Raw genomic sequence first — 9965 nt, forward strand, 5'->3', positions numbered from 1 at the left:
GTTTCATAATGGGAGACCTAAAACGGATCCTTGAGCGCAACCTCGTTGGATCAGTCTCGTGATTTCCTTGTTGGTAACTGGTAGAAGACTAATCGTCTCTCCAAAAATGATATAATAAGCTTGTATATATTTCTTGGACAGTGCAGCTTTTTAAGTTCCCCCATTATTCCAGGGCACCACATACTGTCAAAAGCTCCAGCACCATCATAAAAGAGGACAACAAAATATCTAGAGATGGGGTATTTTGCCGCCGTTAGGACCTGATTGATAGCATCTGTGGTGGACAATCCCCTTCGTCACCCAAACTGATCTGAAGAAAGTTGGTCCATCACATTTAAGAGGCATATTGGGCGATATGATTTTGCAGTAACATCTGCTATCCCTGGTTTTTGAATCGCGACCGTTTCTACCTCCTTCCAAATTCGAGGAAAGACACCTTCTTTCAAGCATTTGTTGTAGAAGGTAGTTAAAGGCCTTATCAGGGCCCTTCTGACGTTCTTCAAAATTTCAGCACCTATCATGTGTGGTCCCGGTGCTTTTCCTTGGTGAAGTTTATCGAAAGTCATATCCACATCTAGTTCATCCCATGGGGAAGCGTCTTCAGTTGGAGGAGGTATATCCATTTCAATTCTGCATTGCATGTGGTCTACAGTATCACTGATTGGATCATCCTCTGGAAAAGATTTCAACATTATGGCCTCCATAGCCTCTTCCGCCGTCCGGGCAGCGTCGCCGTTGTGCATAAAGTAAGTGAAGGTGTTCCTATTCCAACTCGTACAAAGACTTTTCGGTATGCAAGTCGCCAAGGGCTGGTGCATTCCTCTAAGTATTTATGCCATATATCCTTCTTTACTTTCATAATTTCATCTTCAAAACACTTATTTAGGGCAAAATACGCAGTTTTTAAGCCTTCTTTAGCATCAGCATTCTTTTCTCTCTGGAATCGCCTCCTTGCTCGATATGTTTCACGCTTAAGGCTCATTTGTTGATGATTCCACCACGGTTGTTATTTTCTAACTTACTCCTTTACGGTGGGCAATACTTCCTGGACCGCAGTATAGATTTTTGACGAAAGTCGAGAAGCCTCTTCTTCCAGTTCAATATCATGAACCGGCTCCACCTCCACCGATAGATGCCATTGAATATTATCCGTTATGCACTCCCACTCAACACCCTGTGTTGCAAAACGTTGTCTTCCGTAGTGCCTGCCTGTATCGCCGTTATTAATTACAAAGGTCGCTGCAGGTCCAACATTACAGGATGCCCATTCAAGGAACACTCTTCCCTCTGCTAACATATGATGTTTCACTGCTGGGGATACTTCCACCACCCCGGTTCCATCCAGAACCCCTTCCTCTCGAGCCAGTTTTAATCAGAGGGTTGAAGTGTTGCCTGGTACGTTCTAATTTATTGGCATTCAGGCTCCAAAAGTGCTGAATGATTTTGTCGTGGTCCAGGTCTCTCGGTACATCATACATTTTCATCCTGGATAGACGTTTATTCTCTAGGTTTACATTAGCGCTTAGTCTCTATATTCCTTCAGATTGAATAATATTTCTAGCTTCTTCTTTTGTGTTTGTCTTGATTATAACGCCTTTGGCCGTTTCCACTACTCCTCTGATTTTCATCCCTTCTGTAGCCGGCGTTAAGTTTTCCTTGATTTTCTGTTTTTGTGCCTGAATCGTTGGATACTTTTCTTTGTTTTGGTTGGTCTGTGCTATGAAAACCGAACTCAATGGCTCTCTCTCTCTCTCTCTCTCTCTCTCTCTCTCTCTCTCTCTCTCTCATGCTTAAATCAACTTAGAGTAATCCATTTCAGTTAACACAGTTAAATTGAAGGAAAAATGAAAGATTGAAAGTATAGAATGTATTGAGAAATAGATGGAGGGGAGGGCCGAATAGATTTATATAAAAATGTTAATGAGAACTGAATTTAGATGATTGGGAAATGATATTTCTGCGATAAGACGGTTTGATAATGATGGATCACAACTTCGTGTTAGAAGACTAAAGTAGAAGATGATTCACTTAATTGGTGAGCTGCTGATGGTAACAGAAGCAGTTTGTGCATAGTGTAGGGCCAGTTCAGCTCTCATGCTGGAAGCATAGATACCGATGTCGTCGGCGTAGGCTGCTACCACAGCATATCGATGTTTGATGGCGACTACTGGTGCCGTGTAAACGACAAACAGTAGAGGTCAAAGCACTGAGCCTTGAGGTACTCCGCAGGTGGTTGGGACAGGAGGCGACAAGTTTTCACCAACTCTTACGACGAATGATCGTTCACTGAATTAGTTCCGGACTAATGGGCATAGAGGGGCGGGAAACTTGAACTCCTCCAGTCGGCGGAGCAGCAACGGGTGGGACACGTCATCAGGTCGTTCCCATCAGTCAGATGCACTGTCCTTCTCTTGGTGACAAATGTCCTACCAGCTTCCAGAACTCTTACTGAGCGCTGTCTTCCCGCGTATCACGCATGAGGGTGGCTATCTGCCGCGTCATCGCATTGATGGCCGGTTGCAAGCTGTAGTCACGCATGCGCAGGACGACATTGCGCAGGTTGTTCCGCTGGGCAATCAAAGTGAGGATGTGCTTCGGTGGCTTCCTGATGGCGTTGGGAACAAGAGTGAACTTCGGGAAGTTTCTATTGTGGATGGTGGTGGTGATTACCTCCACCGCCGAGTCCACCTCGTCTGGTGTGTGGTGCAAGCATAGTGTCGGTGAGCGCCACCACTGATGGTCTGTCCTGGTGCAGTAGAAGCTCGATTTCAGCCTGCTTCGGTGAGAGGGCTCTGACATTGTAATTTATGAATAGATCCTCAGTCATAATGGCAAGCGAGGATCTTGCCCATCATCTCTATGAGCATAGTTACCATGCCCATCATTTGGTCAATGCGGGGGAATAGCTGTTCCATGGCTGGCTTGACAGAGGCACTGGTCACCGGCGCAGACTCGGTCGGCGGCTGCAGTGGCTTCTGAGCTGGAGATCCTCCCAACAGTTCAGAGAAGACGGCGTTCTCGATCATCCTGCTGTCTGTACGTTGACAGAACCGAAACATGGTTTGAGTTTCAGTTTTCCAAGAAAATATTGGGTACTAACCGTTTTCGACGCTAGATTTTTCTTGACCAGGTGAAGTGACCACTTGACTATTTTTTTTTATTTTGGAGAAGAATGAATATATTATAAAATAAATATGCATGGATTATTTTGTTTCTATCGAAGTAAAACTGGCTTTAAAATTCTTTTATGTTATTCTTCGTATAATTTTTACGCTTAGATGTTGATGTATTGTTTTTGATTAAACGATGATTATATGTAGGAAAATTAGGTAGGACTTTTGGAGTAAAAAAATAATAACAAATACCATTTCTTGAGAAGTAATATTATAGTTATGTAACATTTTCTTACCTTGTTGATTTTTGATGATATCGTTTCCATTTTTAAGGAACTTTTGGGTGCAGAAGAAGTCACCAACATTTCCTCGATTTTAACATTAATAACAAAATCTATATATAATTACAAAAATCTATTAAATTATAAGAATTTTATTTCAAACTCAACAATCGATATAGTAACATACAGAGCCACTGTAACATTTAATGACGATGATCTTTTTGGAGCAATCTCTACGGCTAAGTGGATCTAGTTCATTAGCGTCCCTGCTAATAAATATGAATTTTGGTGTGACTTAGCTTTGAGATCCAATGTTATCTTTATGTTGATAAAATATAAATTGAGCGAGTTTTGTGTATTTCAATGATTGTTATTGATGATGTGGTATGTTATTACACATCAACTGCTTTTAATTTGCTATAAAAAGTTGTAAACTTTATTATGATGTATTCTTTTATTTCAAGATGGATTTTGGTGCGTAATAAGTAAAGATTTTTTAACCATTACCCTTCATGGTGAATTCAATCAATATAGCCAGTTAATGAATAGTTTGACGTATATCAATTGGGTTTTGTTTTTCATTGGAAATTGTCATTTTGAGTACTTTGACATGATATGAAAATGTAGTCAATCAAGTTATGGCCTTGAGTGCTGTGCCAAGGATGGATGCCTTCTTTAGATTCCTTGGCTTCTTGTAAGACCTTTCTGGAAGAAATCGTCCATCACCGGCTTCGAATCGCGTAGATTTCTCCTCCCACCACCGTAGTATCGGATTTGGGCGGACACATGCGCTGTCCTCTCTCAGTCAGGCACCAGTCTCTCGAAACCTGTTGCCAGAAGCGGGACTACGACAATATATTTCTTTCGGTGAGTCGTCCCGTTTCGTATATGTAAATATTTTTTTATATATACAATTTCAAATCTTTTTGACGTTACATGCTTGTGCGCTGTTTTATAATATATAGATCAATTATAGAGAGCGAATGACCTATAACTTTATAAAATAAAACTATTATTTTATAGAGCCATTATTAACCATTCTTTAGTATTAAAAATAAGTTTTATTTCAGATGGGTTAATTTTTGTATATAATTTTTTCATAATTAAAATAGTTTATTTCAGATTTTTCAATCTATATTCTATGTACTTAAAAGATTCTTGAATTAAAATTAACTTTTTTTATTTAAATTTTTTGAAGTACTTTAGCTACAAATTTGCCTCTAATCAAAGATATATTTCAATGCTTTATATAAAATATATGAAATAGACTTATTATAATAAAATATTTATACTTCTTCTTATATCCAATTTTGTTCAAAAATGGTAAAAATATTTTTTAGTATCAGTAATATATTAAGTTTTTTGGTTTTTAGAACGTACATTTTTTTTTTTTTTTATAGATTTCAAGATCCTCTGGAAGAGAATAGGTTAGCTGGAAGTCGCCTCTCTCGTATATTGTTTATATTATTCATGTTGAATAAGTTATAATAATTATAATTGAGTCGTTTATTTCAGAAAGGAAAGATGCATCAAAATAGGTTTTTAGCAATCTCGAAAAAAACTATGTCATCACTACTATTTAAATGCTTGTAAAATCCGAAAATTAAGATGTGTTCTATGACTAAATTCTAATGTAATGCTGGAAGTTGCCTGTTTATCTGGAAATGTGAATGCAATTTTTTAATTTAAAAATTGGCTACAGGATATTGTTCAACTCAGAAGAATAAGTCAGACTAAAATATATCTGATGCTTATTCAGGAGCATAAATATAAAAAAAATGATTCAGAGTTATTTAGAAAAACTGTCTGAACACTACCATTTGAATGTTTGAAAGTCCCCAAAATTGACATGTATACTACGATAAAATTCTGATCTAAATTTGTTCAATTCTTTAGCCGTCTCTCGTTCATGTGGGAGATTAAAAAGTTTGGACTAATGGGCTTTTTAGTATATAAATTACATACACAAAAATAATTTAGGAATAATATATAAATATATTATCATTAATGTTACATATTAATTATAATATAATATATTTTATTCAGTAATTACTGATTTTAAGAAAGGAAATAATTAAACATTGATATTCCTGTATGATATTCGTAAAAAAAGATGTTATAGCAGCAAAGTCATGGGCATTGAAAAAATCTATGAATATTATAAAATTGTATAAGGGTTTAATATTTAGTGGAAATAAAACATTAATTGAAGTTACCCATTCTTGGCGAATATAGAACACCCTCTGGTATAAGTTTATGCGGGAGAAGACGGTTTTCCATGAAATTCATAATAATTCTTCTGTATTTTTTATTTTATTAGATAAATCTAACCTAATTCATTTATTTTATAATACATTTTTTGCTCATTTCAGTAAATTATAATTTTCATCCCTCCCACTTTTTTGTCACTTTTTCTTCAATGTGTATTTGAGTTGTTCTTCAGAATACATCTTCTTGTGGGAGGAAGACACTATATCGCAATGAAATATTTATGATTGCAATATTTGGTATAATAAAAATAAGAAATCCAAAAGTTGGATAATTTTGTAATGAAATATATGCATTTAGAACAATCATTTTGCGAAATCAGTAAAATAACGATAATCGTGAATGTATCACCTTTCTGAAATTAATTATCCAATTATGACTATCAGAACTGGTTATTTGCGCTATGGCAGACTTTTTTTTAAATTTTAACTTTTATTTAAAGAGAATATTTTGTATCAAAATGTTAATCCTAATGTGCCTTACTTATGAGTTGTTAGTTCTAAAATCCACCCAAATCCTACAGCTTGAACTGATTTTGGGAGAGTTTTTGTTAAAAAATGACTTATATAGCCTATGCCAATGTTTTAGACGTTTTATTATAAAACTGTCTCGAAATATTTTTCATAATTTTACTAGGTACATCAAAAACTTTTAAGCACATTTTGGATACGCTTTTGGACAATTTAGGTATGTAGATGAGTTGAGAACTCATAGATTGGTATATTTATGGTATTTTATGAAAAAAGTGGATTGATTTAATTTTGAAACAAATTTTCAATATTTAAAAAAGCGTTGTGACCTCTCGTCTCAGTACTTGGTTAACACCAAACGTTTCTTGTATAACTGTTATTCAAATTACTGGAGGGCTACTTTCTCTTCCAAATAAAGATACCTTGTTCATTTAGGCTTGATCTACCCCAAGGGAGTTTACAGTCCCCCGAACTGAACCATGCCTGATATAACAGAATAAATAAAGTCACTGCTGGAATCCAAGGACTAGAGTTATAGCTTAACAGTGCCTTTGATTAAAATGTACCTTCATTTATTTAATTTTCATGTTTTATATGGGAAGCTACTTTCATCTTTAAGATGTTTTGAAATTGAAAAAATTGTATATTTGTATTACAGTTTCAATAAATTTGTTTTAATTGAAGCCAAGATTTTCGATATGGATCGAAATCCTTAACCTACAAAACAGAAAGTTCTCATGGAACCCTTTATTTCTGGAAAAAATACTTCGATAAGTGACAGAAAATAACTGTTATAACGGTGTGAATGATTTTTTTATAATATCTTTTCTATTGTTATAAAAAATGGTACCTTTTCGGCTCAGTGCTCATGATTGTAGGTTATCATATCAGCACTACAGTATCATCGTCGTAACGGATGAAAAATACAACACAACTATATTAAATTACTTTTTAAATTAATAATTCAGTAGAAACGTAAATAATAAAAAATAGAATAGAGTGAAGTATAAACTACTAATGTAAATTGCATATTTTGGGTACTCAAAAAATAATAAAAGATGGTCCTACTTACTTTACTTGATTCGAGTTTAATCATTAGATTTGTTTTCTCTTGTGCCTACAATTATCGTTTCTTTAGGACTATATTTATTGAATTATATATAATAATAAGAATCATAGAAATAGAATGCAATATTTCCTTTGATGTATATACTCAAAATTAAATTATTTTGAGCCAAAAATCTGTTAATCAAAACAAAAATAACTTTGTTGCAGGAAGATAGTGCGGATGGCGGTCAATAAAGGTGTCAAAATAGTAAAAAGAAAACTATGTGTTGGTAATCAAAGTTTCGCCGCACTTTGCAGGGCTTCGTCATCGCTAAATGAAAAAACAAGACACAAACATTATATAATTGGCCAAACATTAAAATAAAAAACATTTCAATTGTTATGTATATAAAGTATATAAAAACGAAATAATAATAACAATATAAGGAATTTATAATTATAATTATAAGGAACCAACATATAGGTGGAATAGAAGCAAGTTACTAATAAATGTAACCATATGTGATAAAAGTTCTACATACAGATCTAGACTAATAAATTGTACGAGAAAACTCCTTAAAAATTGTTATAAATGTGATAAAAAGGTGGGTGTAAAAATGTAGAACAGATAAGAGTAGTAAATATGGCATAGGTGAGATATTAGGAACATAATTAAAAATAAACAATAAACATAGGGGGTAATCACCAATCAGATTGAAACAGATCGAACGACTGAGAAAAGGAAAATCAGGTAGAAAATGTCCCCACTTCCTACACTAGGATCTTAGGAAGGGTAATATTTTTGTTAACATATAGATAAGTAAACTGATAGAAACATCTAATATTACAACAAGTAAATATATACGATAAATAGAGAGAGAGAGACAAAAAAGGTTTATTGATTAAAACAATATATATATATATATATTGTTTTAATCAATGTATTTTATAAACCTTTTTGGTCTCTATCTCTCTCTCTCTCTCTATATATAAAGTTATTGAATCAGTATATAAAATAGGATAAGAAAGTGACAATATTTTTAAATGTTATAAGGTGAAAAGATAAAAATAAATAGATAAAATTTAAAACATTAATGAAAATGAAAAACCATTTGGGTGTCCACAATAGTTCAGAATGGAGTGAGACGATTGGGGGAGGGGGGTGAGTAAAATGGTTTTAAAGTCAGTGCTGAGTGTGGATAAGTGACATTATCTTTGTCAGTTTTGTGGTCGACAGGTATTTTTCAAGATTGATATAGAGGGCCTCACTTATTAGAGGTTTTGGTAGTTGGGGACGGTAGCGAGAATGGAGGTTCTGTCAAAGTCAAAAGTAAGGCCTTGAGTCAGACTGTGCTTGGGTAATTTAGAAGCTATTTGGTTATCTTCTTCCATTAAAAATAACTATGTTCTACTTTCTTATTTACCTTTTAAAGAATAGTTTTTTAAGTTGCGGTAGAGTATATTAAACTATTTGTTGATAATCTTTATATTTGTGGTGCTTCAATAATTATTAATTACCAATGGTTTAATTTAAAACCTTTAATTTCGAGAAAATGTTGAGATTTAAAAAATATGATATGAAACTCACATTTTACAAATGATATAGCTATTTATTTAATTGTACGAGTTTCTCAAATTCTACAGGGGAAAAACGTTATTGTGTATTATTAGAAAAAAAGTAATGAAATATCCTGACCGACAAATGGCGAGAGACCCATCCCACCACGATTCAATTCTGATTTTAAACACTCAAGTTGAAATGAATGTGGCTCTGAGAATCCTGCAAAGTTATAAAAAGAATCCAACTTATAAGCAAAAGGTTTTTTTTTTTCCTTTTTGTCTTTATAAATATCAGACTTAAAATTAAACTTAGATTGTAATTTAAATAAAATGTCCTCATTTTATTTTAGTTAAGTAAAATCTGCCTTAAGTTTTATTAATATTTATGCTAATCTATGAAAGCAAAACTTCGTTTTTATTAGCAGAGAATAGAATTATTATTTTTACATAACTATTCAATTTAACTGACGCTTTCATTTTATAAAAAAAGGTTTGTAGAGTATTTGATTATTGTAAATTATCTCAACCGGCATAATAATTCGTAAAATTATATTAATAATTTTATAATAAAAAATAAATTAAATACAAAGGATTGTAATAGATCATCTTTCTATTGATTTTCATATTTCATAATTTAATTGATAAAAATTTTATTTATCTTATATTTTGAAAATAAAATGTATTTTCTTGTATTTAGCCTTTATATTTATTTGCAGTATATTAGAATAGAATTGAGTTGATTCATAAAAAAATTAACCAATCTCTCCGACTGGTACCATGGATGAATATAGAAAAATAAATGCATTAATTTTTATTAGACGGTGTTGTAAATAATACTAAATACCGAATAAGAATTATACGAAATAAATTAATATCCAATAGGCCAGTGGTTCACAAACTCTGGGTGCTGTGGCACCCTGGGTTGTTCAAAGCGTATGTCAGGATTGTGGAAAGAAAATATCTGAAAGTATTAAAAAAATAATAATAAAAAGTAATGATAATATAAAAAATGAAATATCATATATGCAGTGCATTACAACATTTACTTTCTACTGTTTTTCTTCTTTTCATACATGTTTAACCGCTTTAGGGATAATTATCCCACTACTTGTTTTTAGCTCGAACAGGGTGCCGATAATTATTTTTAGCCCCACAAGAAACCCTTGGCGAAAAACGTTTCGGAGAACTACTTTGATAGGGCCTATTATATATTTAAAATAAGAACC

The 9965-nt window shown here is 33.3% G+C and overlaps 1 protein-coding gene across 1 annotated transcript in view; it reads left to right on the forward strand.

Moving 5' to 3' along the window:
- The first annotated feature begins 4215 nt into the window (after positions 1-4215).
- LOC136795766 (uncharacterized) overlaps positions 4216-9965 on the forward strand; it is a 198732-nt gene continuing 192982 nt past the window's right edge. Inside the window, exon 1 of the mRNA XM_067047438.1 lies at positions 4216-4261. The gene's annotated coding sequence lies outside the window, so the exon portion shown is untranslated. The remainder of the gene's footprint in view (positions 4262-9965) is intronic.

The sequence above is a fragment of the Halyomorpha halys genome, unplaced genomic scaffold (assembly GCF_000696795.3).
Source record: "Halyomorpha halys isolate HHAL.00 unplaced genomic scaffold, Hhal_1.1 Scaffold650.1, whole genome shotgun sequence".
Taxonomy (NCBI): Eukaryota; Metazoa; Arthropoda; class Insecta; order Hemiptera; family Pentatomidae; genus Halyomorpha; species Halyomorpha halys.